This window comes from Mus pahari, chromosome 19 (assembly GCF_900095145.1).
Source record: "Mus pahari chromosome 19, PAHARI_EIJ_v1.1, whole genome shotgun sequence".
Classification (NCBI taxonomy): Eukaryota; Metazoa; Chordata; class Mammalia; order Rodentia; family Muridae; genus Mus; species Mus pahari.
Genome location: NC_034608.1, coordinates 49851638 through 49861264, shown reverse-complemented (window position 1 = coordinate 49861264; position 9627 = coordinate 49851638). Strand labels below are relative to the sequence as shown.

General features: G+C 39.1%; 1 protein-coding gene and 1 long non-coding RNA gene across 6 annotated transcripts in view; both read left to right on the top strand.

Moving 5' to 3' along the window:
• Nucleotides 1–466, top strand: part of LOC115062592 — a 2248-nt gene extending 1782 nt beyond the window's left edge. The window contains exons 2-3 of the long non-coding RNA XR_003842530.1: nucleotides 233–272; nucleotides 389–466. This is a non-coding gene — a long non-coding RNA (uncharacterized LOC115062592). The remainder of the gene's footprint in view (nucleotides 1–232; nucleotides 273–388) is intronic.
• Nrg1 (neuregulin 1) overlaps nucleotides 1–9627 on the top strand; it is a 1045353-nt gene that overhangs the window by 263656 nt on the left and 772070 nt on the right. The window lies entirely within an intron of this gene.

The window sequence follows — 9627 nt, the reverse complement described above, 5'->3', positions numbered from 1 at the left end:
AGAGAGAGAGAGAGAGAGAGAGAGAGAGAGAGAGAGAGAGACAGTGAGTCTGAGAGCAACTCCTATGGCATTTTTATATTATCCTCATTGTAGAGCTACATAATCTGAAGCTCCAAGGTCCAATGTCTTCATTCATAAAATCTTTATGGCTGAATTCAGCATATTTTTACTTGAGACTTGACCTGATCCTCTGCCTCTAAAATTTACTTTCATTTATCCCGCGGCCTGTCAGGGGAATGGAACAGCAGCATCTCTCTCTGAATACAATGAAGGTGAGCTAAGTGTAAGTGGTACTGGAGGTGAACCCTGCTTTCTGCTTGTCTTTATGTCCTTTGCATTCATGTTCAGTTACTAACTTACTTTTCCTGTTCCACCTATTTCTATGGAGCCTGCAATGCTTCCTCTGGAATACTGAAGGCATAACTCCTGCATCTTCACATACACAGCATTTCCAGAACTTACTCTAGTAAGTTGAACAATGGTTTGTTTTCTCTTTTACACAAATAGAAAGGATGAAGAAAAGAGGCACTTGAAAAATATATAATACCTTTTACATTCTTAGCAAATACCTTTTATGCAACTGAGAAAAAAAAGTGATTTTAAAAAGTATTTTTTGCTCAATCTATAATTTTTTATAGATTGACAAAAAGGGGGGGGGGCAAGATCAGCTGTGGGAGGAAACAGGTGGAGGAGTTCAGGTGGTCAGGAAATTGAATGGAGGTGTGTAGCAGTGGGGGATAGGAAACTGGGGATAGCCACTAGAAAGTCCCAGATGCCAGGGAAGCAGGAGGTTCCCAGGACCCAAGGAGGATGGCATTAGCCAAAATACCCAACAAAGGGGAGGAAGAATCTATAGAAAACATATGGAGAGGTTAGGCTTGGCCCTGGTTGGGGGATGGGGCTACCCACTCATCTCAAAAATTTTAACCCAAAATAGTTCCCATCTAAAGGGACAAAGAGACCCCCCCACCTAGGGATCCATCCCATTTGCAGACACCAAAAAGTATTCTTACCTGAAAATTTAAATTTCAATCTTTTGTTTATACAATGAATATTCCTATTACTTAAAATTTTCTCCATCAATCATTCTTTTCTTCTGTTCCAATTCTTTGGGGAATGTTGTTTTGTTGTTGTTGTTGTTGTTGTTGTTCAGCACAACTTAGAAATCACTGCTATGATTTGAAAGATCATCATTTCTTTTCAGTCCTGTTCTCGAAACTATTGTCTCTTTAAGAATAACAGTAGATACTCTTAAGGAAGGCACAGGCTTGGATCTATTTACAACCATTCAGTTTGCTAATAATTCACTAGTGGAAATTTCATACTCCATGCCACCCAGTGGAAACATGGAATAGTTTAGCATTCATAAAACAACAGGTATATTTAGTTCTTCCTTGTGGACATGGGGTATTTTCATACTCTGGAATGAATTTACAAGTACTAGGGCTTTGGGGCTTTTAATGGGTACAACCAAGTCCATACTGAGGCAAGCCAGTATTTTGGATTGTGGGTTCTGCTTAGCCACAGGGCAGCCAAGGCTACAATATGAATAACACTAGTTATCCAGACCCCTCTGGTTTGTTTGATTACCAGCTTAGAGGATCAGAGATTAGTTCTTAAACTTACTCTTTTTGTCATGCAAATCACCCTACACTTAACTATATGCATAAAATCATCAAGATTTCCAAGTTTAGATTTGAGTTGATGGCAAGACTATAAACAAAGTTTATCATAATTAACCCCATATTTGTTTGTTTGTTTGTTGGTTTGTTTGTTTGTTGGTTGGTTGGTTTGTTGGTTGGTTGGTTGGTTGGTTTGGTTGGTTGTTGGTTTGTTGGTTGGTTGGTTTGTTGGTTGGTTGGTTGGTTTGGTTGGTTGTTCGTTTGTTTGTTTGTTGGTTGGTTGGTTTATTGGTTGTTTGGTTGGTTGGTTTGTTTGGCTGTTGGTTTTACCAAGATGAAATTTTTCTCTGTAGCCCTGGCTGTCCTGGAACTCATTCTGTAGACCAGGCTGGCCTCAAACTCAGAAATCTGCCTGCCTCTGCCTCCTGAGTGGTGGGACAAGAGGGGTATATCACCATGCCTGGCATAATTAACCAATTTTATTCAAGTGCTCAACAGAACTTTACCTAATACTCTGGAAACAAATGCAGTTGCTTTTTAGGAGTTACCAAAGAGTAAGTGATGCAAAGGAAAAGAATAGGAAGACAATGAAATGAATTTAAAAACATATTCTTTTTGCTGACTGGCCTGCGACTCATCCTAAATCTTGGTCCTAACATCTCAGTGAGTTTAGGAAAACAAGTTCAGTCTAGGTGTCCCATGCATGTTTATGCATATGCACGTTCTCTATCAGAGCTTGTTTTTTTCAGATGTCTTGAATTTAGAGTAAATTTGGAATATCAAATAGGTGACTTGTACATCTAAATACGATGAGAAGCCAATGAGAATGTTTGATGTCAAAAAAGAATTAAAAAGAATTAGATTGGAAATAAGGCATATTTCAAAGTCACTACTATTGCCATTTCATCCTGCCATTCATCCAGTCCGTCATGAATTCTTGTCCTGACATACAATAGGATGGCTATCCCCCACAAAACAAGGTAAAATAAACATGGAAATACTCATCAGATATAACCAATTTCACTATAAGGCCATTCAAGAAAGCTCAAGAAGAATTAAGGCCACTTTACTGTAAAGGAATGGATTCTGATTCTCACTACTGTCCCTTCATATAGTGTTCAAGGATAGCATTATACTTAAAGACCTAGCTGCACAACAACATGTATAAAACACATATCCAAGAACCTACAGAGCTCACATTAAGGCTGTCATGAACTCCAAGGCATGGCTTTTTGTCAACCAAGATCAAATAAATCGCATGATTCATATACCACATTAGAGCATGCTGAAGTTTTTTTTTTAAAGAGAAACAGATGCCATTTTCTTTTGTGGAGCACATCCTGGCTGCATCATAGCAGATAGGTGTTCCCATTCCACCCCTGCTTCCCCCTCACAAGCAAGCTTACCTCCCCAAGCCTTGTATTTTCAATCAGAGAAAGTGTTCCAGCCTCTTATCTTCTGATGCTGCTTCTTGCTAAACAGATTGAAGATAACGGCGAGTGGCAGGAAGTGCCCTTCCTGCAAGCAGAGGTCAGAAGCATCTCTGCGGAGGCCCTTGGCAGTAGTTTTGGACATTTGGGATCATAATCATGTTGAGATTTAAAATGTAACTCCCAGTATCTCCCCATTCCTCAAAATTTTTAAGGTTTTAGAAAATTTCTTGTCGAGGAAAGGTATTGGCTTTATGTAAAAATCTAGCAATTAATGAATAAGGAGTTAAGCCCTATCTTTAACTATTGTTAATGCAAAAAGGCATTTCTAACTGCAAAAGGAGAATCTCTGGACTTCTGTGGGGTTTAGTCATATATTTATGCTAGGAATAGAAGCAGGTGAAAAGCGATTGTTGGTACAGCAATGTCCACCTGACCGGCATGTCACATAGGTTCCTGGAATTTTCCTGGGAAATCTGCCTTTATACTGCTGACGTGAAACATTTTTATTCTAAGCATTTCTGAGACATCTGTTTTGTTTGAGGGTCACACCCATCCATGTTGACTGCTCAAATGAAAGGAAATGGAGAAGCTAGTGGAGCACAGGACAACATGGCAGAAACTTTTGGTCCCAGTCCCCAAATGTGCAGTAGAAGAAAGGCATCGACTTGTTCGCCACATTCTGCTCTTTATGCAAGCGCAGAGAATCGCATCAAAGGCCAAAAAGCCATTTGAACAGGTGCTTTTAAAAAAGCATGTTAAATAGTATCTCTGTCTCTTTAGAGTGTGGAGAGCCCACATCGCTGCATGAGATGGATAACCTAAAATGACAGAACTGGCAGAAAAAAGCCTGTCTAGTCAGAATTTCGTGATCCCGGGGTGACTGTATCTTTTCAAGAGACTAAGTGAGTTCTCTAAATTAAATGCTGTATATGACCGAACGGAGCTTCATAGAGACACTTCTTTCTGCTTCCCACTACTGATTCCTAGATGTTGTCATAATTCATTTACCAGAAGCTTGTTCCTTCCCAATTACATTCCTAAGCTATTTATATGTCTCAGAGTCATTATCAATTCTTTTTTCTTGCACACTCCATCAAACAGAATTTCCTTCCAACTACGTTCAGGCTTTTTACATGACACAACTATAATTAGGGAAGATATGAATGATTATTTATAGATATCTCCATTGTATTCAAAGACATACAAGTTAAAAATGTGTGATTTATTTATTTATTTATTTTAGAAATGAAACGTGTAAGGGACATGTCTATCTACCTCCATTCCCACCATGCTAAGAATTACCTTAAGGAGTCAAACTTAAGTAACCTGGAGAAATATGTAGGGGATAAATAATACATACGCTGCTGAGAGTGTTTCCAGGAAAGGATATAGTTTTCTCTCCTGCCAGAGATTCCTTCTGTGGAGGTAGGGCTTAAAAGTAAGGAAAATAAACAAATGGAGTATGTTTTCCCAAAGTGAGAGTTGATAGATTACAGAGTGATCAGTAATGGTTCCTGCATGTGCTGCTATGCAACCACTCAATACGAAAAAAAATATTTGGTAAACACTTCACTTGTCTCAATGTTTCAAAAGTTAAATATTTACCAGGGGATCATTGCTGGAGAAAAAAAAATGCTAAAGATGAAACATGACTGTGGAAAAGGTAACTCTAGTCATTTGACAACACAAAAAAATAGAAAGCAATTAAAATGTATTTCTTCTATAGGTTAGCCTGCAAGCATTCTGATTCTTGGGACAGAATCCAGAAATATGTTTCTTTGTGTCTTTCCACAGAGGTATTTTTGTAATATATCTACTTCATGTTGCTGTCGATTATATTTGCTGAAGATGGTCACATCAATACATCCCATCCCATTTGACTTTTTTATAAATTGTGTTGAAACCCACCATGGAGAGTTAGGATGGTTGTTTTCTTTCATTGCATGTGGGCCAAACTTAGAGTTAATTAACCTGTAGCCTAGGATATAAAAGACAGCTTTCAATTTACTGTTTGGCTTTGGCACCTAGCCACAATGGTGTAAAAAGATATAGGCCATCTTATATAGAAAGTTCATATGCAGAGTCCCGAAAATATCAATCGGAGACTTCTCTGTTACTGCCATTTCTAAATGTATGAATAAGAGAGCCTTTGTATGCAACCAGTGTAGTCATGAGCATAGAGCCTTCCTCCTGAGGATCCAGACATCAGGAAAAGACAGTGCCTACAATTCTCAATTCTCAACCCACAGGGTCTCCTTGCATTGCAGCACTAAATTATTGAGTAATTTGTTGCATAGCCACTGTACCTAGAAAATATATTAACCAAGTTGTTACACCTACATATATGCTAACTCTTGATATATAAGAACTTATTTGTAATTTACAGATAATCTCACCTTTAAAACAATAAAAACCTGATTTCAAAATAGCAGACTAGTAAACCTGCCAAATTATATATATATATATATATATATATATATATATATATATATATATATATATATAAAAATCTACCCATGTGCCTAAAGTGTAGAATCATTTTCTTAATTTTTTGTAAAGTGTTCAATAAAGTAGACAGCATTAAAGGCCATGGGAATGCCCCTTGTCCCTTGAGCCTTGTCTGTACCTGACCTAAGGACTGAATAACTGCCCCGGGCATCTGTTCAAGTCTGCCTTGTGCCAGACTCAGAATTGTCTTCCAAGAGACACAGCAACTAAGAATTAAAGATTGGCCATGACAGAAGAGAGTTAAGTGGTACAGACTTGGGGATGGTTGCTGGTGTGGGCTTCATGGAAGTGAAAGAGACTTGTCTTTAAAAGTAGTATTGAAAGGGTATAGTCTTAGAGAGACTGGGTTCCATGACCACCTTAGTACTCTTGCTTTTAAATTTCTGACATTTTCACTGAATCGTGGAATGAAACTTCTTTTCCACAACTTTCTAGTTTCCCTGACTTTTCAGTCTTGAATCTGTGAATGACGATGACTGTCTTGAGGAGAACATGTGTAAAAACCACTGGGATCATGAAAGACATCAGGCGACCTGGTCATTTAAGCTCTTACGATTTACCTTCTTTTCTATGGTGTTTAGTAACAGAGTAACCAAGGCTGGGTAACAAAAGAAGTAAAAATGAATTAGCATACATCTTTTATTAAATTATTATACATATTTATGTTCCAAATGTTGCCCTCCTTCCTGCTCTCTTCTCCTAGAGTTCCTTACCCTCCTCTTTGCTTCTGAAAGGGTGATCTTCCCCATAGCCCCTACTTATCTCTACCTACCCCCTCACACACCTATCCACCTCACTTCCCCCCTCACCCAGCCTCCCCTTTCCAGGAGCATCAAGTCTTTACGGGATTAAGTATATCCTCTCCCACTGAGGCCAGACAGGGCCTTCCTTTGATACATATGTGCCTGGGGCCATGTGCCAGCCCATGTATGTTCTTTGGTTGGTGGCTTAGTCTCAGGAGCTCTGACGGGTCTGAGTTAGTTGATACTGTTGTTTTTTCCTATGGGGTTGCCTACCCTTCATCTCCTTCAATCCCTCTTCTCACTTTTCCATAGGGGTTCCTGACTTCAGTTCAGTGGTTGGCTGTAAGTATCTGCAGCTGTCTCAGTCAGCTGCTGGTAGAGCCTCTCTCAGAGGACAGCCATGCGAGGTTCCTGTCTACAAGCACAAAGTGGCATCAGTAACAGTGTCGAGGTTTGGTACTTATGCATAGGTTGGATCACAAATTGGGCCAATCGCAGGATGGCCTTTCCTTTAGTCTCTGCTCTATTTTTATCCCTGCACTTCCTTTAGAAAGGAACAATTCTGGGTCAAAGACTTTGAAGATGGGTGGGTGGTTCCATCTCTCTACTGGGGGCCCTGTCTGTCTACTGGTAGTGGTCTCTCCAGGCTCCATCTCCCCAGTGTTGAACATTTGGCTAAGATCTTCCCTTTTGAATCTGGAGAGCCTCTCACATCCCATATCTCTGGGACTTTCACCCAGGATACAACTCATAGACCGTAAGAAGTTTAACAAGAAGGAAAGCCCAAGTGAGAATGCTTCATCCCTATTTAGAAAGGGGAAGAAAATAATCATGGGGGAGGTGAAGAAAGAGGGAGGGACCTGGGAGGGATAGGCAGGTGGGAAAGAGGGCAGGATCAGGTATGGGAGGGAGAAGCCCAGATGGCCAGAAGAATAAGAATATGCAGCTGCAGGGGGTGGGGGTGGGGGGGGTGGGGTTGGTTGAGAAATCTATTGTTAAAATGATGGATTCTGGTGTGAACCTTTTGTTGAGTCATCATATGGCAGGAAGCATCACTTGATTGGAAGGCAAGGGGCACAGGGTAGGGAAGCAGAAAGAGAAATGTGAAATATTCCTAAAAGAGGGCAAACAGCTTTATAAGATTACAGTACCAGCCTGTGAATGCATAACCATAATAACCTCAACATCTTAAGTCCCACCTCCCAGTACCAACATGATTATGATCAAATTTCATCATGAACTTGGGCAAGGACAAACATTCAACTAGAATGTCTGTGAAATATATATTCATTCATTTCTCTTCTTTCTCAGGGCATACTTGCCTTCTTTAATGTTATTCTCTCTCCTTAAAACAGAGATGAATGTGAAAGAATTCATTTACATTTCTCAGGAGAAAAAAAAACAATAGATTAAAATGAGTTAATAGCAAAACAATGTCAAAATATTTGATTTATTCTAACTTTTATAAACTCCCATATTCTGAAAATGTGAAAAAATATGGTTAGTTATTATTTGATTTTTTTAAATATATATATGTGATGGATGTGAAAATCCTATTTCCACAGAAGGAATCCCTGACTAGAGAGAAGAGCATATCCTTTTTTGTACACCCACTCTCTAGATAACATATTCATCTTTTATTCGTTGTCGACAAATTAGCAGTCTCAGCATGCTCTGCCATGAACTCAGGTGGAGCATAGCAGGTTGATTGTTGAACTAGGACCTCATTTGTCTTATGTAAATGAGTAAGGACTCTTTTATTCTTTTTATAGGTTATGAGCATGCACTATGTTACAGTATGATGCTTGACATTAAAGTATTAATGTTTTGTGCACACTTGAAAAATGTTAGCCACCTAGTAAGTACTCAGGGCTTCTTTTCTTTGATCAATCAAGCACATATCTTTGCTCAGCCACAATATACTGCTGTATTACTTGTATGAACGTTTCAAAGTTTGCAGAGAACACAGAATTCATCTATTGTTCCACGTGTTTTGAATGGATTAAATGATGGATACCATAGACAAAGGATTGTCATACTCCCTTAAAACACGACCTAGCCATTTCTTCTTTTAAAACTTGACTCTGGAATTGACTTTTTAACAAAGTGGAAAGAAAGGGAAGTACCATCACTTTGTTTTTGCAAAACAAAACAATGCCATTCTTTTCCTAGTTTGTTTCTAAACTGCCTCATAGACTGAAGTTGCCTAAAGTTTCAGGATTTCACTTGGAAGCACTCAGGGTAGAAGCCGACCGCAAACCATTTGAGGGGATTGATAGAGTATCCTTGGAGTCATAGGGTAGTGAGCCTCTCAACTCTGTTAGGTGGCTATGGCTCCTTCACCCTTAGTACATGACAGATAATATTGGTATGGAGTTCTCTGTGAAGACATTATCATATCCAGTCAATGGGCTCAAGTGGGCCTGGGTCCTTTTAAAAGATGAACCCTTCCATTTCATCAGTTCATCTTTTGAGAAATTCCATACCTGACTTTGGCTTCCTTATTGTGCTTTACTCTGTGATTACTTCTGTCTTTATCAGTTGACACTTCTCAGTTTTCTATAGCATGTGTATAGGCATAGGATAGGACTTTTGGTTCAGATAGAAGTGACTTTGAATATCACCTTTACCACTTAATCCCTAGTGAGGTGACTTAAAACTGCTAAATTATCTGATCCTTACTTTTTCTGTTTTTCTTACGTCCACATAAGTAATTCTTATGTAGGAATTAAAGAGCCAATATAGATGATAAGCTTGGCACAAACCCTCTATGTAGTGAGCAAAGGGATTGTCTGGCATTGATTATAACTATAATTATTTTCATGTTCTTTACTATCACCATCAGCCAGAATATTTCTGCATCTTACCTACCTCTTAGTCTAAGACAGTAAGGGACCTGATTAAGATCCTACTTGTGCCTCTCCATCTTCTTTTACCCCTTAATGGGCTCAAGTGGGCCTGGGTTCTGTTAAAAGATGAACCCTTTCATTTCATCAGTTCATCTTTTGAGAAATTCCATTCATGCCTCTCCATCTTCTTTTACCCCTTACTGATAGGCCATTCAGCACCTTGTCACTAAGTACCACAGTACTTGTCATCTTTAAGTAGGATGCCGTTGTTATCTCTCTGTTTCTATAGTTCAGGCAGTCAAAAACAGTTTCATCGGGTGTCTTTTAGTTTTCTCAAAAGGTTATAGCCAACCTCATTGCTAGGGCTACTGCCCTTGAAGACTTAATTGAGATATGACAGTTCATTTCTAAACTCAATTACATGAACAGTCAAGAAAAATAAGTGTGTGTGTGTGTGTGTGTGTGTGTGTGT